This window comes from Amblyomma americanum, chromosome 1 (assembly GCF_052857255.1).
Source record: "Amblyomma americanum isolate KBUSLIRL-KWMA chromosome 1, ASM5285725v1, whole genome shotgun sequence".
Taxonomy (NCBI): domain Eukaryota; kingdom Metazoa; phylum Arthropoda; class Arachnida; order Ixodida; family Ixodidae; genus Amblyomma; species Amblyomma americanum.
In genome coordinates, this window is record NC_135497.1 from 204,028,745 (window position 1) to 204,055,622 (window position 26,878).

Sequence of the window (26,878 nt, forward strand, 5' to 3'; positions counted from 1 at the left end):
CCTCCATCGAAATGCGGCCGCCGCGGCCGGAATCAAATCTGCCACCTTCGGATGAGCGCCCGAACGCCAGAGCCACTGAGCCACAGTTACGAGTAGGAGTAGATTTGTAACAAAGGAGTAATTAATCATTTTCATTCTTAGCCATACGGCTCAAAAGGAAATTGATAAAGCTTCCACCGAGACTTTGTAATCGAAAAATTTGTTCTGATTAGGGGATCCCGGCACCACCGCCTGTCAGAGGCAATCACGCTACCAAATAAGCTAATAAATGCAGGACGGCTAGCCTGTCCCGGGTCTGATCCCCGGAGCAGAAATTTTTTTTATTCAACTAAAAAGTTTGCATGGTAGCTCTATAACTTTCCTTTGTATAGCCGTATGGCTTCGCTTGGGTGGACGCTAATTAGTAGTTGTTCTCTTATTAGCAAACCAAACCGTAGTTGACGCAGACAGCGCCGAAAGCCCCGCCATCCACGAGCACTTATATGTTTGTAAACTTGTCGCTGGGTCACACAAGTTTTATTGAATAGAAAAAAAGAGCGGTAATTCATCTATATTTTCTGCAATGAGATAACATGCTCCGGCTGATTGAGAGAAAAGAGGGCGAGGATGAGCCGACTGTGTCCATCTGGCATTGAGCTTGAACTTGACAAATTGGCAATACCCCACGACCTAACTCTTCTTACTCTGAAACAGAAATAAGGAATTTTCAGGTTCATAGCTCACAAAAGGTACAGCCTTGCTGTTCAGGATAATAATTATTTTGTCGAAGAAAGGACTGTCAAGCTAACTTTCAACCGTCCGCACGTTGTTCAGTCGGCAGGTCAAGCAACTATATATAGTGATTAGTGATTATTTATTTAAAATAACAAAAAGGAAGGTAAAAGATGTTTGCTCACCCCGGCATCTGCCATCACTAATCGGCGGCACCTGAGCTGGGGTAGCGGAAATATAGGATAGCAGGCAGTTTGAAGAAGTGAAACAAAAGAGGTGAGGGGATAGCAGGAAAGAGATAGGGGTGAGGGCATATATACACTATTTACAAGTCAAATGTTCAGGCCGCGCGCGTTCAGCCGCCGCGGCCGCCGGGCGGGAGAGGGGGGTGTCGCCGATGAGGAGGCGGCCGGCTGCGTTGGGTCGCCGCGTCGTCTCCAAGGGGGAGGTGCCCGTGTCGTCACCGCTAGGCGCCGCCTGGAATGCGGATGGCTGCGCGCGTGCGCCAACAAACAGAAACCACCGCGACACACGCGCACAGCACTTGTACACAACAGCTGGTGTGGGGCGGCCAGCTGTTTTAAGCGTCCGAGGTAGCACAAGCGGAGCGTTCCGTCACTGCCTAACACTACCTGGCGCAGAACAGACGGGACGTCAGGCCCGTCTGTTCGAGGAAAGCACACAAGCTCACCATTGTTCGCTCACGGGTGCGCGCACTGCCCTGCGGCCACAACAGCGTCTTGAGCGAGTCTGGTAGGATGCCCAGCGCCCTGTAGGCCGCGAGCATATCACGACGAGCGTCAGCGAACGCGGTGCAGCGAAGTAGCAGATGTTCCAGTGTCTCCACTGCACCGCATCTAACACACACTTCGCTCGTCGCTAGCAAGCAACTGCAAACGTGGATATTGAGATTCTAAAAGTATGTATCTTTTGCCGACAAACTATGACTGGTAAACGTCTCTGTTTGCCAATGCTGATTAACTTCCTTCGGAATGAATGCTGAAGAAGTACAAAAAAATGGCTCGTATTGTTTTTCTCCACTAAAAGGCTTTGTCCATGCCCGTCCCGAATATTGTGACCTCAAAATTCTTCACACTTTCGCCAGTACTGACACAAACATCGAGCATTTCTGTGCTGTTGATGTGAATTTGAATAGCATAAATAAGGTAACACATTCAAATAAGCCAATTAACTTGCTTAAAGTGCATTAATATAGAACTTATAAAAACACTTCACCGTTCTTGCCAGCGCCGAGACCAAATTTCATTATTGCTGCTAATACTATAGCTCCCGTAAACTATGATATCTGTCAGGCATTGGCGTTTAAACTCCACACGACTTGGTCAGGTTCGATCGAGTCTACACTTCTGTTACGTTGTGTGTGCAGCATACAATTACTATTATTCATTTATCCACCGCAACGCAGTACCTCAGCAAAAACCCCACTGGCTTTGATATGCACCGTGTTTAACGGTATATCGACGTAATTATGTACTAATGAGAGTATTATTATTATCCTACTAATTATAAATATAATATTCGAACGTGTTACAGAACGAGAAGGTTTCATTCCTACTTACCGAGCAGCAATGAAACGCGCATTGCCATTCATATGCGAGGTAAACTGGCTGAGACGACAAGACAATAATTTGAATAGCCTGGCAAACTGACAGACACACTGTGCATGTCATCGGCCAACAATAAAAGCAGCGATATTAAAGGAAAAATGTTCGTTGTAGCCGCACAAGGCAGCTCAGTGCAGAACAAAGACAACACGTGAGCGCTGAAAGGTATGCTGCAAGTCGGAATAAATGCACGGTTTGCGTCATCACCGAGAGGCGCGCGTGAGCTGGCGGGACATACGTAACAATGTCGTGTGTACCGTTCCAAACAGAAACATGGAAAAGGCGATGCGCGCCTGTTTTTATGCTAATGGACCTTGAGCTTACTACGGCATTCCTCACAACAGAACATAACTGGGGACAGAAGAGGAACAAAGGATTTTCGTAAACAATCGAAACATTTCGCTGACGTGTGAGCTAAGACGCGCCCCTGTAAAAGGGACCATGCTGAAGAGGAGCGCCCGATATATATGGTTCACGTGCAACTAGCAAGACGGCCAAGGAGGCGCTTTAGTGGCCAGCGCTGACATGCCGTACGCATCACGTCATTCTCTCCCCTCGAAATGATCAAGTTCACCTTTGCGCCGTGCAGCCTCACAGGATGTTCCCGTCTGCCGCCATCGTGAGGGCGGTGCTGCTGGTAATTTCGGTGGCTATGTTAGCGATACATAACTACCCAGGGAAATGAAAGTAAAGACGACTGTTCGTGTCACTGCCCGGGCTATGGCTGCCATTCTGTTGAGTTCAGCTACTGCAGAGAGCACAGCGCCTAGCCGGGTGCACCTTTGCTTCTTGTCATCACCCATCCCCCGCTGAAGGGCGCGCACTCAGTGATAGGGCTGCGCCTCCCCCTTCTCCCCCTCTCCCCCCCCGTATGAGAGTTCCCAATAACCACTTTAGTTTAGTTTAGTGATAGGAAACAAAAGAACACAGGTTCATATGGGGCCAATGTCCAGTGGCGATCAAGAGCGCTCTGGCTGACCTTATTAGCATCCACTGCGGCCTACACGAAGTGAGTGGACTCGAGACATGAAACGCGAAAGCAAGCCGATATTTCAACAGTGCTTCGTTAGTAACACCCCCCCCCCCCCCTCCAGCAATGCTTTTTACTTACTTCAGTGAGCTTGAAAAAACGCGACGAAGTTCTCACGATATGAGGCGTATAGCGGTATCATATGCTTCTCACAAAACTCGCAGTTCCTTTCTCAGAGGGTCCCTGGCTGTCGTAAAGACGGCATTATTGTTAAAAATATCTCGCATATTACTCTGTGAAAAATATTGCTTGGTTTACTCAGCGACTGCCTCCAACTGCCGCTTTCCGCGATCGAAGATCCTTGCGAGGGCCACTAAAAGCAATGAAAACGAGAGTGCCAAACTTGTAAACTACCTTGTAAATTACCTTTGACCTGCTGCGGTGGATTCCTGGCTGTGGCGTTCTGCTAATGAGCTAGGTCGCGGGTTGGATCCAGGCCGCGGCTGCTGCATTTCGATGCTAGTGCACTGAGACTTCGATGCACGTTAATCAAAACCCTGTAGTAATCAAACCGGGGCCACTGCAGCCACTCATTCGGATTGGGCACTCAAAAATCCAGGAATTCATGCCAAGGTACTTGTACTTTGAAATGTTTCATGAATAAGGAAGAATGTATCGATTGATATAGAGGTTACCATACCTTGTAAATGATAGAAAAGTAATTCGGGTTACTGAAAGAGTTAAAATAACAAAAACATTTATTTTAGGATCAATTTATCAGATATTTTATTTTTCAGCCAGGAATAGCGTAGGGGTTAGATAACATATGTAGTAAAATAATAAATGAGTAACAAAAACATGGCGCGATAGCCCATGACCAAAGCAGGACGAAAGCAATCAGATATATTTGATTCCGAGGCTAAGCAGTAAATAGAATAATAAAGAAATCTTATTAGTGAGAAATGACAAATTGAACGCTTGAAATACAAGACATCATCATCAGCAGCAGCAGCAGCCTGACTAAGCTCACTGCAGGGCAAAGGGCTCTCCCATATCTCTACAATTAACCATGTCCTTTGCCAGCTGTGGACAGGTCTGACCACCGCCGTTGTCAGTTGCTCCGCAGCGGCTAGGACCGAGTGTTAATTGGTCTGTTCGTAAAAGGTTGTGGCCAAGTACTGCACCAAATTGACCAAATCCGGTTCTGGTGAGGGAGTGCGTTTTCGGTTCTGGTCACCGAGATCAGGCCGCACCCCAGGCCTCGTTATGCAATCCCATCGACACGTGCAGATTTTTTTAAACCCGGTGGAGAATTTCGCGGTAGGTACCGGGATTCGAGTCCGGTCCTATTGTACGCGAGGCGGATGCTCTACTTCTACGCCATAGCTGCATCATGACAATTAGACATTCAGTGCAAAGCAGTAACCATACTGACGCGGGCGGCTGGTCTAGCAAGCTACAGTCTTGCGCGAAAAGCGATGATGCAGTTCTGCGAAACATAAAGACTAGTGAAATAGCCATTGAGATTTTTAAAAGCGTTTCCTTTGTAGCCTCTAGTGCGGGCCACGGAGGCTCGATGTGGTCTCTGTATTATTTATCAATAGGGACTTACTGGAAGGCGCGTAAATTTTCTTCCTCTACGAAATGCTCCGCGCACTAGGTGCACGTCGAAAGAGACTAACATTTATCAGGTGTAGCTCCGTTTCAGTGAGTATTGTGAGACAGAGTGCAGATCTGTAAATATATGTCAAAATAGAACACTTGCATAGATTTTTTTTAGGAAACACCCCAGGCCTTTTTTTATTGTTAATGCGATGCTGCAAAATAACGTATACCTGCTTTGTTCACATTATTTCTTTCTCTAAATGAGCAACAGATAAAGCAGGTGTGTGTGTGTGTGTGTGTGTGTGTGTGTGTGTGTGTGTGTGTGTGTGTGTGTGTGTGTGTGTGTGTGTGTGTGTGTGTGTGTGTGTGTGTGTGTGTGTGTGTGTGTGTGTGTGTGTGTGTGTGTGTGTGTGTGTGTGTGTGTGTGTGTGTGTGTGTGTGTGTGTGTGTGTGTGTGTGTGTGTGTGTGTGTGTGTGTGTGTGTGTGTGTGTGTGTGTGTGTGTGTGTGTGTGTGTGTGTGTGTGTGTGTGTGTGTGTCATTGCAACACTTGGTATAGTACCCCCGCTCCTTTTATGCACCACCTTTTATCCTACACCGCACGCGCACACACACACACATGCGCGCGCACATACACACACACGCACGCACGCACACAAAGACACACACAAACAAACACACACATGCATGCACGCACATGCAAACACACACGCACACACGCACGCACGCACAGAAACGCACACGCATACAAATACACGCTTACACACACACACACGTACACACACGCGGCGCGCGCGCGCGCGCGAAATTCTTGAGGCCTGTGTACTGTTCGATGTCAGTGCACGTTAAAGAACCCCAGGTGGTCGAAATTTTAGGAGCCCTTCACTACGCCGTCCCTCAATGTCTGAGTGGCTTTGGCACGTTAAACCCCCATAAGCCATAAGCCACAAGCACATACACACCAACACCAACACAAACACGCACACGCAAAGCAAAAAAATGCTCACATGTGTCAGGTTTCCATGCACTTCGTGAGAAAAATTGGAGGTTAATTTTTCCTTTTTCTATATTCGATCCCATTCACGCAGTTTAACAATGATGGTTCATTGACACTGGTGTGTCATCAAATTATGAGCGCTTCGAGACTTTGGCGCTCCCCTTTCCTCTTCTGGCGCGCTATCACTCGCGTATCGATAATTTGCTTAAAAGGTAACTGAGCTTTGCATAGCGAGAATTATTAATTACTGGCAAGCATATTTATGCTCCGTTCTATATGCAGGCATATATATTAAATATATGGTACATACCAGATGTTTCAGGAAAAACTAATTAATTTTCAAAAATATGTATTTGTGTTAAAAATATGGCTTTTGCGGCATAGTATTACCGGTGTTGACCGAAACCAGAAAACCGGTAAATCGTTTTAAGTATAAAGCTGGTAACTAATTTTCAATAATTAGCTTTCTTTACGATTTGAGTTAGAGGCCTAGTTGTAATTAGAGACTTTTAGCCAGTCGTTAGTAATAGCTATATCAATTTTTAGAATTCCGAAAACGCGATTATCTTCGGCGCTGTGGCTATAGACAAAATTTGGCTACGTATTGCTAAAATACATGCGCTTTTGAAAAGCATACAGGCAGAGCAACCTTTCCAGTGAACGTATCCAGTCAAAAAAGCCAAATTCGCTCGATACCAGTCCGTTCGTATACGCAGTTCGCATGTATAACCAGTCCTTTCGATAGCTCGCAAAGCTTCATGGGAACAGGGCAAGTCTCAGTAAGAGATATTGCAGCTTCACCTTCGGAAAAGCTATTTTTTCCTTTTTATTTAGGCACGTTGTACTAGGGGGAGTGGTTAGCCAAACAAGCACATTGTACGAAGAGCGACGAATAGCAGGTAAGAATAAAAACTAGGGAAACTTTTTGCCGGCTTTTCCTGCACATCGTACTAATTATGACGCAACATGAAACGAAGATCATCTCTTCTTTTTTTCGCCGGCGTTCCAAACCTCAGATTATCAAGGATGCCCGCAGGAGTCTACTACATTATCACAATCGGTGGGATAGTTATTTAATACACCTTCCTACTACCCGATTCGGCCCACCTCTCAAGAGCAGCCTCACATTACTTCCTCTTCGCCTCCCACATTCGTACCTGCGCTTCACGGACTTTCGTAACCTCTCAATGCTTGCAGATAGCCCCGGACCTCCCGACTCTATCGCAAAAATTGACCGATGAATACTGTATTCCCTAATGCGAAATTTGAGCGCAGCTTGTTTCGCGATATATTAAGGCAGAAAACTTGGACGAAGCTCAAGCTACACTGATGCGGTCCCGGCTCATCCGTGTAGCTTGAACCTCGTCCAAGTTTTCTGTCGTAATATATCACGAAACCCAGGCTTCCCAATGGCGCCGACTCCAGACTCGAACTGCTCCCTACCCTACTCTCCTTCACGCCTGCTACCCCGATCATCTCTTCCTGTAAGCTCTCCGTGAAACCGGGAGACTTCCTTCACGTCCTCCTCACATGTCCTACCTCCCCACACCCTCCATCCCCAACCACGGCGGAGTCATACTGGGAGACTCTCCTGGCCAGCTCCGCTGCTGCTGACCAGCGCCGGATAATTACCGACGCCCTGAAGCGGACAGCCCTCCAAGGGCAGTCCTTTGCCCTGTAAAAGCAGCCCCCTAAGGGTTGCTTCGTGCCATGTTAGGGCGTTTGACCCCCTCTGTATTTGGCAGTAAATTTTTCTACCACCACCACCAAGCTACACTGAAGAGTACAATGCGAAGCACTGCCGCTTTGTCGCGAGGGGACTCTAAACTGTCGCACTCAACGAACACTCCTCGGTGGTGCAAGGCGGAACGGTACAACCATTTCCCAGTTGTGGCGTCCTCTCCCGCGTTTGCTGCTCCCTGCGATAACGCGTTGCAATGTGATTGGTTGGTTGGTTGGTTGGTTGGTTGGTTTGTCGGTCGGTCGGTCGTTCGGTCCGTCGGTCGGGCTGGCCGGCTGGCTGGCGGGCAGGCTGGCCGGTCGGTCGGTCGGTCGGGACTATGAATTATTCTGGGGAGGGGGATACTGGTCGCGACGTATCTTGGGGACCTCAGTGCTTCAAGTAGGAACGCGCTGAAGCCACAAAGGGCGCGTCTTTTGGAGCGGGACACGAGGCGCGTGGCAAGCAGATTCAGGGTAGCGCGTACCGGCTGCTGCTGTTGCTGGTAGGAAGAAAGAAGAGGAAAGCGCACGGGCCTGCCTACTGGCTCAAGCCGAGCCACGCTCGCTGCCGCGTGCTGCAAGTAGGAGAGTTAAAGGATAGGAGAGCAAAGATAGAAAAAAAAAAGGCGCGCGCTAATATGCCCCGGGCCGATCCCGGAGAAAGTGCAATACCGGGCTGACCCGTGTCAGAGTGCTTCAAGCCGAGCACTCCGACATATTCCAAAAATAAGTTTAATATCTTGGGTCCAAGTAGCCGCCGCAGATGTTAAATCAGGTATCAGGTATCGTGCCGGCTCCCATGGTAAACTTTTTCTCCGTCTGTTGTCGCCAGGAAGAAAGAAAAGGAAAGTGCACAGGCCTGCCCACTGGCTCAAGCTGAGCCACAATCGCTACCACGTGCAGAAAGTAGGAGAGTTTAAAGATAGGATTCATGGTAAAGGCGTGGACGGCGTGGACTACACAAACAGCCCCAATAGACGTCCACGTGTGTGCTGGTTGACGGTTCGACTGCCGATACGTGGCTGACTCAGGTTGCGAAGCGAATAGCAGTTTTGTGGCGGAACTTACGCTGATTCGCACATAATCGGCCACGCACCTGTGCGACAATTAAGGGAGGCACAATCTCTCCGAAATGAATCGCCTCACTTAAGGCAGAGCATACGTCGTTTTTCACAAACCCTCAAATGTGTGCCGCCTGAAGCGGAGGAGTTGCGGGGGGGGGGGGGGGGGGGGGTGCCTGCTACTGCATCCATCGCAGTCACTTATACGCAGGTGGTTGTGGTACACGTTCTAAGCATGACTGCTATCTGTAAACGCGTTTAAGAAGTCATTATGCAACAGCCCTCGCATACTGAGTGTGGCCCCTCTCGTCTGCCCTCTGCCGTACACTCACTCCTCTTCCACTTTTCACCTTACGCCCCCCCCCCCCCTTTCGCCTCGGTCTCCCTCCTCCGCCTTTTAATTGACGCCCTCCATTCATTTGCCGTGTTGTTCGCTTTGCTATAGCTCCGCCGGTAACTCCGACAACGACGACGGCGCGCTAGCCAGGAACGGGCGCCTAAGAGAGCTGTGCATGAGGATAACAGCGACAACAGCTATCCTTTGAAAGGGAACTGCAAGGGCATTATTTAAGGGGCTGGGGTCTATCGTTGCCACTGCTTACTCGTTCGAGTCCTGCCCGGACTGAAAAACAGGCTCGGGCTTGGTCTCAGTACTAGGAAGACGGTAACTGTCCACCGACCCGACAGCTCTCTCTCTCTCTCACACACACACAAAGGTCGAACAGCGTTGCTGAGGATACAGACGGCAAAATTCAGTGAGGCTCTCAAGTTGCTGCGATGTTCGCCACTCATGTGTGGCCAGCATCTCGGCTGTCGTGTCATCGGTTATCGTCTCCAAGCATGCGTGCGCCGGCCACTCACGAAGTCTTCTTGTTTGCTGGCAGCAGTTTCATAAATTTGCACCCCGATTCGCTAAATCCACCAGCAGCTTCTACAACACCACAGTGCATTTTTTTAGAGGAAGGCGGAGGGGAGAGGAAGATGCGATAGGGTTTCAGTCGTTAGTTAACAAGAGGGCAAATCTTCCGACCTTTTCTCGGGGCTGAAGAAAAGAATGCTTAGTCCAAATCGGGCGCGCATGCCCTTAAGCCCATGGGAGTCTTGTATGATATAACTGCGTCGTTTTAGCTCGAAAGTACTACTTCACGCGGTCACATAGGCTGGCAGAGTTCGTGTGAAGCTTGACCTTGAGGGTGACCTTGACCAAATAATAAATAAATAACTAAATAAATAATCTGCCGCGACTGGGATTCGAATCAGCGGCGGCGAGAATAGATCAGCTTCGCTGGCCACTGCACAAGAGCACTATGCTATCGCCATTTTTTTTACATGGTATTTATTACAGTGGAGCAATGTTCAATGTACATGAACTATGTACAAACTATGAAGAAAACAATCGCAAATCAACACAATGTATAATATGGCACACCTAAAAAACAAACATGAGAAAAGACGCGACACAGGGCACATCACTATTACATCATAATATGACACACCCAAGCAACGACTCACTAGGAACAAGGTAATGAAGAACACAACGCTAGGAGTGGTTACCTCTCTCGTTCAAATTCAGTCTGGGCATACAATTCCTTAAGTTCAACAATCATCCTGCTGAAGTGATCACTTCTAGAAACAACAGGTTCACAATGTCGGTCCATTATGCGCGTTTTCCAGAAGTTGTGTAGTCCTATCAGAAAGGACATGTCTAAAGGTCTATCGTCGCAGCTGACCATGCCTCGTGTTAAACTGAAACACACTCATGCGCTGTGCACTGCATATCGTCGTCTCCACCAACTAATACTACTGGAATGAAGATGGCCATGCGCCGACGCCAACGACGACGAAGCTCTTGGGGCGGCCGGCTGACGCTCGTGCTGGAGAACTGACCCTGCATCTCGCCCCGCTGCTTCATCGATTACTTGTGCAAGAGTGGTCGTCGCCGGCGCTTCCCACGTCCCAATAAACAAACCCTTCACTAATATCAAACTGATATAGTCGCCAGACGTGCCGACGACCCAGCAATGCAGCACCATGCATGTGCTAACTGTAGGCTGAACACATGTTTTCGCATGTCCACTCGATTTAACTACTTTAAACCCCTACCACATTTTTTTTCTATGAAACAGGTTTTTGTCTAGTCGCTTACGTTTCTTAACAAATCTCACATACTGGAGGGACAACACATTGACGGTAGCCGGTTGCCTCGTTTTGCAGTTGAACACCGAAACTAGCAGGTATACGTGGTGGTGATACGAGCCCCGTATTGTCACCTTTTAGTCAGCCGATTCGACACTTATCGCAGGTTTAGAAAATCATGGATGGTATCCCCAGCAAATCTGCTGTGTCGGCAATTGAAAGCGCACATGAAGGAACTGCAGGACTCTATCCTTCACCACTTCAGCAGCGGCTTCCAGCCTCATACCTTGCTCCTCAATAACTTTTAGCATGTCAACAATGCCTCGAGGCTGTCGTGAAGATCCCACAAAAACCAACTAGCCGTCGACATATCCAAATAACCGTACGGTAAGGCCTTCCAAATTATATTCTAGGCATTTGTCCTCGTGTGCAAGGAAAATGTCTCGGAAAGTGACGGTAGCACTTAACGCAGAGCAGACCTTCTTTTTCCTGGTAAGGGACCATTTTGCAACTTCACATACATTGAACCCAGGAAAAAGAAAGTCCACATCAGTGGGAATATCTCTCCTGAAATCTCACAGTTGTCGTGAAATGCCATTTTATCATTATCTTCCGTGATGCTGTCCCACACACAATTGATTAAAGTTGCGTGGGGAGGAGAATAACTGAGGTCAACCACATCCACGCTGAAAGCATAACCAGCCCATCTGAATTATTTGTACTGGAAGGATACCCAAGGCACAAACCAGGCAATACCCCTGTGATGAAACCTCAATCTGCCACGTGCTCCTCTGTGACAGATTGTTTGGAAGGAGTTGTCCAGCTTATGGGTCTTTGTGGTTAAGTAAATACTCGATTCCTTGAAATCGGCAAGCGGTGTATGCTTGGCACCGCTGACTGTCTTCCTAGTAAGCAGAGACCTGGGAACAGTCTTATTCGGTAAGAGATGTTTTTTTTTTTTCAGAAAATGTGGACGTTCTTTCGTGAAGGCGGTTGAACCGGCTGTAGGTAAAACTGAGGCTTATTTTAGTAGACAGTACTAAGTTAAAAGGTAAAAGGTAATGTTGCAGGATCTTGGTCTTGAATGCTTGCCTGGAAGATCAAGGTATGTTACTGGGTAAGTTGGTTGGTAATTATGATTTTTACTTTAGAAAGGAAGCACTGCTCGACGACGTACAAGGACAAGAAGTGGACACAAAGGCGCTGGAAGAGTTGGGAGAGAGAAATCCCGCGAAATGACAAAAATCGCGTGAATAACGGCTCTTTCAAAATTATTGCTCATGTGGCTAGAGTGCAAGCAGCAGTCAGTACAGAAATAGGCTCTTTCTAACAGATTTAAATGCGGCCGAATACCATAACATTCTCTCTGTGCATTGTTCCTGGTCATGATGCTTCTGCGTAACGTTGTGGGAGAAAGCTTTACACTCCGCTCAACATGGCCACGCGTGGCGTCGACTGGAGCGTTGTTCGGAAAGAGCTAGGTGCATCGTGCACTAAAACGCAATGCGCATAGCACTAGACATGTCGTCAACGATGACGAACTGTTTTGTCCTCGTGCAAACGCACCGACAAAAGCGAACAACTGAAACAGAGGTTTTCTTTTTTTTTTGCGCGACAAAAATGTCTGCTCTACATAGCTGCATTGCACTCTCAGCTTGATTTTTCAAAAATCCGCTTGTTTCTTTATGACAAATTTGGCACAGCAGTCTTTGCGCATGTGCAGATGTTTTGTCGTGATCCCGCACTGCTTAATGATGGCTTGCTGCCTCTGATGATGTTGGCGGCTCTCGTAGTGGTCACATCTGTCCCCGTATGCAACTTTGGGGGAAGTTCCGGGACTAACAAAAAAAACCATCAAGACACCCTGTACCTTGGCCGTACTGAAGACCCGTAAAAAACCCTAACACACTGAAATTTGTGATTGGGCTTCATAAAAAAAAAAGCATGATACCGACATCTCACGCCGGAAGTTGTCAGGAGCTCACACTTGATTAAAAGGTAGGGGTGTGCGGATAGTACTTTTTCAAAGCCCAATCCAGTGTAGCGTTGCTACCTAATCGAATACCAATAGTTCAACTTTCTACCGAATAGGATACAAATCGAATATATTCATGAATACGCGGTACTGGTGCGAATGCTCGTACAAAACTAATAATCATGCGATACAGCAAAGCGGTACCTATAGCTTCTCTAAGGCGCTATAACTATGGGGTTATGGCCACTGCCGTCAAAAGACGCAGCGCTGATCTCGACTAAGGGATGCGCAACACGAAGTCAGTGCATTACCTCTATGACCGTCATGTTATAGCAATAGGAAAATTACCTTTTGATACTGATGTCGACCGCGAATAATCTAGCGCCACACCTAAGACAGACGAGAGCTACATATATGAGCCATGACTTCTGAGATCGAGCATAAAAGCAGTTCCTGCTGAAACATGCCTTGGTCATCAAACCTCCTTGAGGCTATGGAGTCGGTCATCAAACAGGCAAAACGTCAGGTGCAGCGGAACAAGGAAAGGCGAAATCTTGTAGAGATAGCTGGAGGCTTGACCGACTTTCTTAGGGGAAACGGAGATGCGTTGGCAAGGCGCATAGCAAGTGGAGTGGAAGTCCTGTGAACAATGACCAAGCAGGCGTGGATCGCGGTGTGCACACTGCCAGTGTGTGACGGCGCTAGTGGTACGCAGCTTGATGCAGGCTGCTACCAAGCGGAGGCTTTTGACGTTAGATTGGGGGAAAAAATAGAGAAAAGGGTCCCTTTGCATACAGCAACGGGGTTGGACACAGTACCAATGAGATTAATTACATTCCTTGATAAGGAAACAAGAAATTCTTTGTATGCTGCTTTAAGTGATATATTGAGACCTAAAGGAACCCCAGCAAGCTGGCGAGAGAGTAAAATGAGCCTGATATGCAAAGGCACAGGTGAAACAGATCGCATTAAGCACTATAGGCCTCTAACTGTAACATCGACATTGTATCGAATAGCAATGCAAGCCATCAAAGATCAGCTACAACGTCGGATTTGAGAGGCAGAGGTTTTAGAGGAACTGTAGAATGGATTCAGGCAGGGACGTAGATTAGACGACAACTTGTCCACACTCATCCAATGCATCGAAATTGCTGCAAGTGAAGAGCGACCACTGTGGATGGCGTTTCTAGACATCAAACGGGCTTATGGCAATGTAAACCACGGCCTATTATGGCAAATTATAAAAAAGAGGTTGTGGGCGGTGAAATAATATATTTATTATAAGCAATTTACAAGGAGAACAACATAGCTGTGAATTGGAAGGAAATGGAAGGTTCAGAAAGAGTTTCGCTTAAAAAGGGACTTAGGCAAGGACGTCCTTTATCGCCAGTGCTATTTATGCTCTACATGGGGGAGATTGAACAGAAGATAGAGACGAGCAGATTAGGGCTTACTATGTCGCGGCAGCGAAGCGGCCAACTGGCGACAAGTCGCACACCAGGACTGATATATGCCGACTACACCGTTATTTTAGCAAACGGATCGAGAGGCCTGCAAGACAAGGCAGACATTTTCAGAAAAGAGACGGAGTCTCTAGGTCTAAGATTTAGCGCTGAAAAATTGGGAGTCATGGTTTATAATGGTCGGCCGGTAAGATCACGCTGCAAAACTTAGAGTTCCCCATAGTTAAGGCGTACAAGTATCTTGGTATCTGCATATAAATGATGGCAGAGACTACATGCGAGACGAATGGGAGGAAACTTTAAAGTAAAAAATAAACGCACCTGTCCTGAAGAATCACGCGCACTGGGTATATAACGTATATGCTATTCAGAGAATCTGGACAGGCGCAATGGTACCGGTCTTAACATTTGCAAACGCTGCCGTGTGCTTGGGATCTGCCACAAATTCGGCACTTGAAGTAAAGCCGAGGACAGTCGATAGGCTTGCCTTCGGGACGCATGGAAACACTACTAATGAAGCAGTTCAATGTGATATGGGGTGGTCAACATTCCAAGCGCGTGATGCAAAAAGTATGGTGCACTATGAAGAACAATTGAAGCATACGAATCAGAAGTGATGGGTGGCAAAAATTTTGAGGTACTTGTAGCGATGCAGTACAGGTACTACATGGAGGCGAACAACGAGATGGCTTGATAATGTCAAAGGAAGAAACCGGTACTAAGACAGCCTTGAAATATAAATTGCGATACTCAGAAAATACTCATTGACATAGGAAAATGCTGGATAAGCTGCAATTGGAGCCCTCTTGGACGGTTAAACCTAAGATTAAAAGGGAAAAGTTTGTTGACAGTTCCAAAGAAAGAGGTTTACTTTTCGGGGATAGGGCTGGGTGCTTGAGGACGAAGTGTTACTGTCAAACATTTGACACCACTGATAACATTTGCTGTTTCTGCATGCAAGACAGGGAAACGATATAACATATTCTTATAGAGTGTAAGACCCTCCAACCCTCATTGGACGATGCCGCTGCAGGAATCCGCGAAGTGCTAGGGTTTCAGAACTGCCAGGATGTGCTCAATTTTCAAAAAAGTCAAAACAAGAGACGACTAGAAGATTGGTGGAGAAAGTCAAGAGAGTATGGGAAGAAAATTGGCAATTAATCCGAAGATTTGGAGCACGATAGGAATAAATAGCTAGATGACACTTGCAAACCCCAGAAACAAAGGGCAGGCTAATCTATCTATCTATCTATCTATCTATCTATCTATCTATCTATCTATCTATCTATCTATCTATCTATCTATCTATCTATCTATCTATCTATCTATCTATCTATCTATCTATCTATCTATCTATCTATCTATCTATCTATCTATCTATCTATCTATCTATCTATCTATCTATCTATCTATCTATCTATCTATCTATCTATCTATCTATCTATCTATCTATCTATCTATCTATCTATCTATCTATCTATCTATCTATCTATCTATCTATCTATCTATCTATCTATCTATCTATCTATCTATCTATCTATCTATCTATCTATCTATCTATCTATCTATCTATCTATCTATCTATCTATCTATCTATCTATCTATCTATCTATCTATCTATCTATCTATCTATCTATCTATCTATCTATCTATCTATCTATCTATCTATCTATCTATCTATCTATCTATCTATCTATCTATCTATCTATCTATCTATCTATCTATCTATCTATCTATCTATCTATCTATCTATCTATCTATCTATCTATCTATCTATCTATCTATCTATCTATCTATCTATCTATCTATCTATCTATCTATCTATCTATCTATCTATCTATCTATCTATCTATCTATCTATCTATCTATCTATCTATCTATCTATCTATCTATCTATCTATCTATCTATCTATCTATCTATCTATCTATCTATCTATCTATCTATCTATCTATCTATCTATCTATCTATCCATCCATCCATCCATCCATCCATCCATCCATCCATCCATCCATCCATCTATCTATCTATCTATCTATCTATCTATCTATCTATCTATCTATCTATCTATCTATCTATCTATCTATCTATCTATCTATCTATCTATCTATCTGTCTGTCTATCTGTCTGTCTATTTATTAGCCGCCGCGGTGGCTGAGTGGTTATGGCGCTCGGATGCTGGCTCGAAAGACGCGGGTTCGATCCCGGCCGCGGTGGTAGAATTTCTGTGGCGGCGAAACTCGAGAGGCCCGTGTGCTGTGCGATGTCAGTTCACGTTAAAGAACCCCGGGTGGTCGAAATTTCCGGAGCCCTTCACTACGGCGTTTCTGATAGCCTGAGTCGCTTTGGGACATCAAACCCCCATAAACCAAACCAAACCTGACCGACCGACCGTCCGTCTGTCCGCCTGTCCGTCTGTCCGCCTGTCCGTCTGTCCGCCTGTCCGTCTGTCTGTCTGTCTGTCTGTCTGTCTGTCTGTCTGTCTGTCTGTCTGTCTGTCTGTCTGTCTGTCTGTCTGTAAGTGTCGGCTGAGGTGGGAACCGTATAAACAAATGTACACATAATTATAATAGTTGCTCGATTTCGCAGCGCAGCTGTGATGCTGGCCCTTCGTCAACAACTAGGATTACACCTTAATACTGCATGCGAAAACACGCAACATCATTTTTAAGTGGATGTATTTTTAAAACTGTGCTATAAGTGCATGCCGTTTCGCCGGAGACATTCTAAAATGCATGCAAGAAGCTAATTTACCGTGAAAAACATTTTAGGCGTGCAAGCGAAAACTTCGCTCACATGGTAGCAGGAAAGGGACGGAGCTGCTGCAGCAGCCGAATGCTTGACCGCGGTAACGTCTGCTTGAAACACGCTATATTTTATTGATGGCGAAAGCCAAAAGCAATCAAAACTGCACCAGGCAAGCCATTCTGAGGTGCTAGCCACACCACCGGAGAGAAGTCGGTAAACGCACTACTCACGATCTGGGGATTAGCGTCCCAATGCAACTCAGACTATAAGGGGCGCCATAGTAAAAGGCTCCAGATAATTTCGACTGCCTGGGGTTCTTTAACGTGCACTGACATCGCACAGTACACGGGCCCCTAGCATTTCACTTCCATCGAAATGCCACCGCCGCTGCCGGGATTGAACCCGCGTCTTTTGGGCCAGCAGCCGAGCACCATAAACACTGAGCCACGCACTACCCACGGGGCTGAGCGAATATAAAGAAACAAATGCTGACGACACGCCATGATGCATTGAACAAGTGATAGGTAATACTTTTGAAAGCGCTTTATTTCAGCAAATGCAGCAAATCGCAAAGGGCGTGGTGTTGACACCTTGCGGTAAAGACAAGCTGTACCAGGCTCTGTAATCGTACATAAAGAAAAGGCGCAGAGCAACCACAGAGTGCAGTGCCGATCAAAGTTGTCCTCTTGCAGGCAACGTCTATCAGTGATCATGATGAAACAGGCTTTCGGGTGACATTAAAGGGGGGTCATTTAAACTTGTCTTTCGCAGCCATAAAAAAAATAGCAGACGGTATGCATGGCTAAGAGCGGAATACCGTGCAGTAGCACTACTTATGGTGGGCACTTAAGGTCCTTACGTGCTAAAGGCATTTGACCTAAAGGTCTTCATCATAAAAGTCTTCCGCCTAAAGGTCTTTACACGGAAGCCATTTACCATGAAGGCATTTACACTAAAGGCCTTTGGGTAGAGGGGTAGAGACCTGGGTAAAGGGCGAAAGGCCTGCACCCAAATGAAGACTTGCCAGGTGTACACACCTGGCAGGCCTGTTGCCAACAACGCGGTGGGCAGACGGGCTGCCTGCCACAAAGCAGGCTTCGGGGACGTGCAGCCTTTTTCAAAAGCTTGGAGCCCAGGGGGTTTGGTTCTGAGCCACACTTTGTGTCTTGTACTGCACCTTAGTAATCAAAATCTTCTGACAGTAAGAAGATTTCTGCTTCTGCCCTTCCAATCGGTAGGCCTTCCACAAATGCTACAGGAGCCTTACTACACGGCTTAGAGGCGAACCCCCTGGGCTCTAAACTTTTGCCCCCGATGGTACGTACGTACTCCCGCAACTGGAAAATGTGCCAGTAGTGCTACTGCACTAAAAGACCGTTCCGTGAATTGCTGCCCTCCTCATTCAAGTTGCAGTAACAACGAACACCGCATGATCCTTCGGACGATCGTTACACCACTGATATTCGCACTTCTGTGAATGAACTCCTCCAAAGAAGAGCAAGGCACATCGGGCAAGCCGAAGCGAACCCAGTGTTATTGTTACGGTCGGCATTCAGTGTGGCAGCGGAGCTTATCGGTCATCAAATCGATTGCTGCGAACTGGCTGTTTCTCTTTGTGGAAGTCTCCGCCTGAAGTAAGCCAAGCGATGAAAAAGAAAATGAAGGGGTAGAGGGGGAACCGCAACATGTTCCTGAGAACATTCTAACGTTATCCACGCTAATGCAGCCTTCACTCCTATTAGCAGGAGAAACAGGCAAACATCTTAATGGTAAATAAACACGCTCGTGAGTGGATCCCGCCTATAATTACACAGATTCGTAAATTCCATGCTATTCTCACAGCACGGCGTGTCAGTAACCTTAAACGCCGTTCACTCTTGGGTAATTCACTTCACTGCTCGCACCCAACTTCTAAAACAGGTGTTGGTGCACGGTATTCTAATGATGAGCACCGCAGGACGATCAATCAACTGTTGCGAATGATTTGTCGCTGCAACGCGAACCGTTCAGCGCAACAGATCCAAGCGCTAATGTGAAGGATAGAAAGTATTTAAATGCGCCACCACCGCTGGAAATAGGCATTTTCCTTGTGATCTTTAGCAGTTCTCGAATGGCTTCAGAGTTTTGATCATCGTTACATCATCGGAAAGATGACACGACGTATTGAGACACTGAAGGCAGCGGGAGGTGGGCGTCTTCCTCCTTCGCTCTATGGCTCCTTTTATTTTTCTGAATGCACAAAATGCCTCCTTGGGTTCCACTTCGATATCCTCGCGTGCGATTTTTTATTGTATATTTTCATTCCCTCTGCTCAGTAACACAAGTCCTAAACAATCAACCGTTTTGAGGTTTTAAGGTTTTAAGGAGGAAGTTAGCTCAACACTATTCTTCTGAGAGCTGTTATTAATGCAGAAATGCGTTTGTTGCCTCCGCCTCGTACTTTCTGAGTTTGCAAACAGTGGCCGGTTTTAGTGTTCTTCGCCGCACTCGCTGTTATCGCGTGGGACGCGCAGTCGTACGACGCCGCCAACGGCTTCGAAGGTCCTCTCGACGTTCTGCTAGCGTCTGTGTAGGTGTTTTAAGTCGCTGTTAGGAAAGGGGTGATAGCAGTGCGCCTTAGAGTGGGTACACACGTGGACCGTACCGTGATGTAAAGGATTAAGGAAGGGATGAAAGGGGAGCAAAGATTAAGAAAGAAAAATAAAGAAAGAACAATAGCAAAAGTCTACTCGTGCTGCCTTGGTTTCGGTGGCTGTTGGCTTCCTTTATAAGTAAGGTAACTTATTCAAAAAAAGGTAACTTGATTAAGCTGCTTGAATTTGTAGCTCATGAAAAGATTTCACCGCTTTTGCTTGGCCCAAGAACAAGTTTCATTATTGCTGTTAATTCTTTAGCTCCCGTAAGCTACCATGCCCGTAAGGAATAGCCATTCAAACTCCAGATGACTTCGGCAGGTTCGATCGAGTCTCCGCTTCTGTTCCGTTGAGTGCGCAACAAAGAATTATTATTTGTTTATTCACCGCAACGCAGTATCTAAGCACAAACAACGCTGACTTCGGCACGCCCCTGTATAACAGTGTATCAACGTAATCTTGCACGAATGAGCGCATAATACTGTTTTAGCTATCAGTTTACTTAGAGAAGTAATTAAGAAAAAGTTCGTATTCCTAGATATCCCCTTTGCGGTCAGAACCCTACCTATCCACAAACTGAGCTACATTTGTTCGTTGTGCCATCACTGAGTTGCGGGAAAACGTAATCTCGGTTTTAGACGCTGTCCACTTTTGTATTCAAACTGCGATGGAGCATTGGAGCACTTGCACGCTTCGGTTAGCCAGTATTCTCTCATACACAAGGGGCAAAACTTATTTTTGCATATTTTTAGGAAATGCCTTGATCTATAATAAGGCTTCATTAATACTTTCTCTTGGGCGTGCTGGTTCATTCTTGAAAGTTCTCTCGAGCTCAATATCAGTTACACTCCGCGGCACGGTGGCTGCATCTCTTCAAGCCAGACGCACGGTGGCGCCGCCGACAAGCGGCGCGCTTGAAAACAAAGGGAAAGGATCCCGCCATTCCAACTGTCAACAGCCTGACTGAAGTATAAGCTTGCTGTAATTATATCAGTGATTACCTCTTTAAATACAATGTGAGCAACGCATGCTAAGCAAGTCGGTCTACAGTTTTCCAGGTTGTTATATCCGCTTGGATTTGTGCTTACGTTGCATATGCGTCGTCGGCCAAAGGTTGGAGAAAGATTGCTTTAAAGTCCATTTGGAAATAAACGCAAAAAAATGTTCACCAGAAGGTAAAAGAAAGCGTTCGCTTGAAGAAAAAACAACAACTTAAGACTGTACAAAAGTTTAACCGAAACAGAAAAAACAAACAAATAAACGCTTCGGTACTACCGTATTATATTGAGAACATGGAGCTTTCATGCTATGTTTTAATGAAGCCCGGTGTTAACTCTAGCAACTCTATTGCATGTTTTCATCTTGCAAGTACGTACTTTTAAATATATAAAAGCTACTACAATCATCACGATTGTCTATAGAATACGGGTAGTCCCAACATTTGTTATGTCGCAAGACCTCGAATAAAAAAAAATATCTTTGACCATTACGGCCCCCACCAAAGTTCGTAATGGAAAAGCTTTGAACAAAAAAGTATCCTGTTGTTCCACTCAATAAGCTCCAGTGCAACGAGTTTTATTCGCCACTGCCTGAAGTATAACGAGAACAGTGTTCGCATAGCCTGGGCTGTGCACGGCAGCTTCCGCTCAACTAGAACGTGGTAAAGAATGAAAAGGTTGCACTGCTAAGTACTGAGCTGCAATGGAGCACCTACTGGTATTCATATGCGAGGGTAACTGGCTGAGACTACAAGACAATAATTTGAATAGCCTGACAAGCTGACAGACACACTGTGCATGTCATCAGCCGACCATAAAAGCAGCGATATGAAAAGAAAAAGGTTCGTTGTAGCCGCACAAGGCAGCTCAGTGCAGAACAAAGATAACACGTGAGCGCTGAAAGGTATGCTGCAAGTCGGAATAAATGCACGGTTTGCGTCATCTTCGAGAGGCGCGCGTGAGCTGCAGTGGGCATACATCACAATGCCGCGTGTGCCGTGCTAAACAGAAAGCTGGAAAGGGCGATGTGCTCCTGTTTATGCTAATGGCATTCGAGCTGACCAAGACAATCCTCACGCGATAACTTAGCCGGGGACAAAAGATGTGCACAAGGCTTCTATAAAAAATCGAGACTTTTCGATGAAGTCTGAGCCAAACACACGGGCTGTAGAAAGGGACCCGACTGCAGAGGAGCGCCAATTATTTTCGTTCACGTGCACCTGGCTGTCATGTACGACACGGGCACGTGTGTCCTCGCTGCACACAGTCAGGAGGGGAGGCGGAGCATGGCCATAGGTCACGAACCAGTGGCGTGTGTGTGAGCTATAGCTCCGCGTTTACAAGAGAAAGAGTCTGGTCTAATGTGTAGAATCAGAAAAGACGAATGCATGAGGAAACAGCTTGGGTGGCATATAGTAGCTGACTAGTAAAGAAGGGCCTTCTACCTCACGGTCCTCGTCCTGTATGCGCTGCATAAGGCTCTTTTATAAACCAACCATCCCAGCAAGCAAATTTGCACTAAACAAGAGCACCGAAAAAAAAAAAAACGTCACATGCGCCGTACTTGCCTGAGGGATCACAGCGATAGAATGATAGGTGCCCCGCCTCATAATTGAGGAGGCTGAAGTCATTATCACCGCCATCGGTCACCTTCCAGCCTGGTCACCCTACGCTCATACACGGACTAGGCGGCGGGACCGGTTGACGGTTCGGAAGCCAGCAAGCGTCATCTCCGAAATCTGGAGTGCAACGCGGTTTTGATTCCGTAGCACTGAAGCGCTCGGCTGAACGGCGACGGCTGCTTCAAGCGGCCGCACGCGAATGCGAGAAGGCAGCCGAACGCGTCACTAACAACAAAGAGTAAGAGCGGAAAATTCAATGCCAGATGCACATACAACCTGGTCGAAACCTATTCAAAGACTGTGCATGACTAGCAGCATCCACGACCTCTGCTACAATTCGCTACGCTGTTCCTGAAAAGCTCTTCATCCTGTCACCCGCTTTCGGCAACGAGACAAATCGCATCTTTTTTTTTTTAATTTCCTGTCGTGCATCAAAAAACACGCAGACACAGAGCCCGACGGACGAACAAATAGCGCTTCAGTGTTCGGGCTTCTGCTAGGAACACCACTAGCACCGCTCTCACCGTGGCAGCAGATGAGATACGTCTTCTGAAAATGCGACGCGTAAAGGTTAACTTAATTTGACAAAGTTAGTATATGGTGACTGGCTGATAAACTATCTTGTCGCTGCGTTCCGCCCATTTGTCTGTGCCAGTTGTAGCTCGTCAGTGCTCCGTTGACCTGGCGGCTCCGCACTGCAGATGCGAGCGGCGAGAGAGCCGAGCCAAAATGGCCACGGAGGCGCGTACGCGACAGCACTGACATGCCGTTGGTCTCACAGGATGTTCCCGCCTGCCGCCATAGGTGAGGTGGTGCTAGGAGTGATTTTTATGCACAGGGTAAGCATACATTTGCCAAACTACCCACGGAATAAAAGCGAGGACGACTCTGCATGTCACTCCTGTGGAATACAGCGACTGCAGGAAGGACTGCGCCCAGCCGGGTGCACCTTCGCTTCATGTCGTCATCGCTGTCATCCATACCTGCGCTTTCCCCCCTTGCCCTTACATTTTCCCCAACACGGAGTCGGCCAAAGCTGCCAGGCCGATCCATCCGGCAAACTGTCTCTCTTGAATCTATAGCAACACCCAACAGAATGCTTAGGCATACCCTGCATATATAGAAACTCGTATCCTTTTCACGAGAGAAAGAACGCGCATTACAGTACGGGCATTGAGGAAACCCCTCCTCACAAAAAAGAAAAACCAGAACAGGAGCCAAGTTTCTTGGCGCCTCAGCAGTCAGTCATTTCAGCGTGGCAGCCGCGACAATCTCAGTTGAACAGGGTCACGAAAAGCACGAGCCAGAAGTGTCTGACTGCTTTTCACAGTTATTTTCCTTCATCGTCCGACTGATTTCCTTGGACTCTTATCTGCATACGACTTCTGAAGGGCGCACTCAGTGATACGGACCAAAAGAAAATAGGTTCATATTCGACGAGTGTTCTGGCTAAATCGAATTATAGCTTGCATTGCGACCACCATCCAGTGAATAGATTGCACACATGAAACGGGGAAGCAGGCAGATATATATCAACACTGCTTTATTAGCGATATCAGCAATGATATCAGCAGTGCTTTTTTCTTACTGCAGAAAGCTTGGACAAACGAACTGAAGTGCTCACGATAAGGAGCGCAGCGGTATCGCATGCTTCTCACAAAAGTTGAAGTTCCGTTCTTTTAAAGTCCGTGGTTGTGGCATTAAATTTTTCTCGCATATTACTCGGCGAAAGACCAGAACTAACTAGGCGACTGACCACCACTGCCGCTTTCTGCGACCGGAGATCTTGGCGTAAGCCACTAAAACCAATTAAAATGAAAAGTACGAAGCAGAGTGCATGATGCATCATGCGCAAGCGGAAAAGCTTCGGGTGCGTTCAAGGGGCTTTGAAATGGGCTCTTAGTAAAGGTGCGGTATTACTGGGATGTTAGAGGGCGCTGCTTTACGAATATCCTCCAGCAAGAGCTTTTCTGGTGAGTTTTGTGAAAGCTGAGTTATCTGTAGTCAAATTTGAATTTCAGTGCCTTCGCGCCTTTTCTCTCTCGTCGCTCCTTGCGCACTCAAAAGTCGGCGCTCCTCCGACAGCCCCACCGCAGGAAATCCCCGGGGTCGAAGCTTCCTGACCCGCCGGAGTGACGCTACTGACTGGCCGTGGTCATGGTAGCTGCGTAACGCAAGAAGGAATGTAGCCAATAACCGTCTCTGAACAAAACTGCGCAGCATGCTTGCGACGGAGGAGAGCACTGGCACGAAAAAGTCGCTGGAAAGGACTCGCCAACTTTCGCACGCTATTATGGGTTCTCTGCTGCGTGTAGAAGTGCATTATTTAGCTCAGGTGCTCGTGACGAGAGAATGTAATGACTGAGCGAGTTTATGTACTATCTTAAGAAGGTGTTTCAGAGCCCCTTTAACATTCTTGGGAGTTGAATTGTTTATATTGTCTCCAAAACATGCAAATATCAAAGATGAACACCACTAAATAAACGTACTTTCATCGAGGAGTCAGCAGGCTGCTTTTAGAACGCGAAGGTGCTAAAAATAGCTTCCGAGTGTTCTCTTCTACCTGCTGTGGTGGCTCCGTGGCTATGGCGTCTTGCCAATGAGCTAGGCCGCGGGTACGATCCCGGTAGCGGTTGCTGCATTTCGTTTCTTGTGTACTGAGACATCGATGCAAGTTAAACAACACTATAACAATCGGACCGGAGCCATCGTCGCCACTCCTTTGGAGTTGGCACCAGAAACCCAGGGATTTATGTCAAGGTATTTTCACTCAGGAATTGTCCATGAATAAAGGAGGAGTTATCCACTGGTATACATAATACCATACCTTGGAAATGAGAGCGATATTATTTTATTTACTGAAAGCGTTAAATTAACAAAAAAGGTTACTTTTACTATCAATTAATCATATTTTCCCGCACTTGAAGACGAGAAAGTGGGCAGTGGCGCGGCACGGAGCGGTCGCGCTAGGCCCACCGCCATTAATTCATCTCTTGTCCATCGTTCATCGCGCCTCTATCTTTGGCCGGCCGCCAGGTAACAACATATATTTTTACAGCCAAGAGCAGCCTTGTGGTTAAGCAACATAATGAGGTGAAACAATAAATCAATAGCAAAAACAGGGAACGATAGCCCAGGAGCAAAGCAGAACAGAGATATGCCTAATTGCGAGGTTAAGGAGTAAATAAATTAATAATGAAAAGCATATGAATATGTCATGTCTAATTGAACACTCAAAATAGAAGACACGAACACAGAATGGAACGCGAAAAGATAAGATGCAATTTTGCAAAAAATATTAAGACTAGTAGAGTAGCCATGTAGCTCTTAAAAGGCTTTTCCTTTGTAACGTCTAGTGCAGACCAAAGAGGCCCGATATGACCGCTGTTTAATTTACCAAAGGGGATTCACGGTATGCGGGTGAATTGTTTTCCTCCAGCGGCATGCACCGCGCACTCGTTGCACGTCGAAAGCAACAAACTTTGATTTTGCGGTGCCAGCTGTAGCTTCCGTTTCAGAGCACATTGTGAGACAGGGTACACATCTAAATATATGCATGATAAAAGAGCAGTTGGCCAGAATTTTAGAATGAACAACCGAGTCGTTCTTGGTTTTTAATGCACTGCTGCGAAATAACATATACCTACTTCGTCCATGGTATTTCTTTCTCTAGACCTTGCAATTACTGCGGAACAGATAACTGCAATTACTGCGGAACAGATGTGCGTGCGTGCGTGCGTGCGCGTGCTCGTGTGTGTGTGTGTGTGTGTGTGTGTGTGTGTGTGTGTGTGTGTGTGTGTGTGTGTGTGTGTGTGTGTGTGTGTGTGTGTGTGTGTGTGTGTGTGTGTGTGTGTGTGTGTGTGTGTGTGTGTGTGTGTGTGTGTGTGTGTGTGTGTGTGTGTGTGTGTGTGTGTGTGTGTGTGTGTGTGTGTGTGTGTGTGTGTGTGTGTGTGTGTGTGTGTGTGTGTGTGTGTGTGTGTGTGTGTGTGTGTGTGTGTGTGTGTGTGTGCGTGTGTGCGTGTGTGCGTGCGTGCGTGTGTGCGTGTGTGCGTGTGTGTGTGTGTGTGTGTGTGCGTGCGTGCGCGTGCTCGTGTGTGTGTGTGTGTGTGTGTGTGTGTGTGTGTGTGTGTGTGTGTGTGTGTGTGTGTGTGTGTGTGTGTGTGTGTGTGTGTGTGTGTGTGTGTGTGTGTGTGTGTGTGTGTGTGTGTGTGTGTGTGTGTGTGTGTGTGTGTGTGTGTGTGTGTGTGTGTGTGTGTGTGTGTGTGTGTGTGTGTGTGTGTGTGTGTGTGCGCGTGAACTAGTGTTCCTAATGTCCTAGTGGCCTAGTGTGGCCTAATGTAGCAGCAATACAACGCCAGTTGTATTGCTGCTACATTTCAGTGGCTGCACTGAGGATCCTGGTCTCAAAAATGCTGGAAAAAGCGCTGGGCCTTTCGTATCCTCTCTCCGACGTCTCCCTGATCAGTCTTGCTGGTGGCGACAAACTTTAATCGCTGCATAACTAGTCAACCATTCTTCTTCACAGAAAAAACCATAGTTAAGATTCAGTTCGTGCACAAATACTTAAGAAGGATGTTGTGTATTACAACAGGCGTAACTTCTGCCCTCCACAGTC

General features: G+C 46.7%; 1 pseudogene; it reads right to left on the reverse strand.

The window, feature by feature from the left end:
- Nucleotides 1-8,267: 8,267 nt before the first annotated feature.
- LOC144116795 (U2 spliceosomal RNA) lies at nt 8,268-8,408 on the reverse strand (annotated as a pseudogene).
- Nucleotides 8,409-26,878: the final 18,470 nt, after the last annotated feature.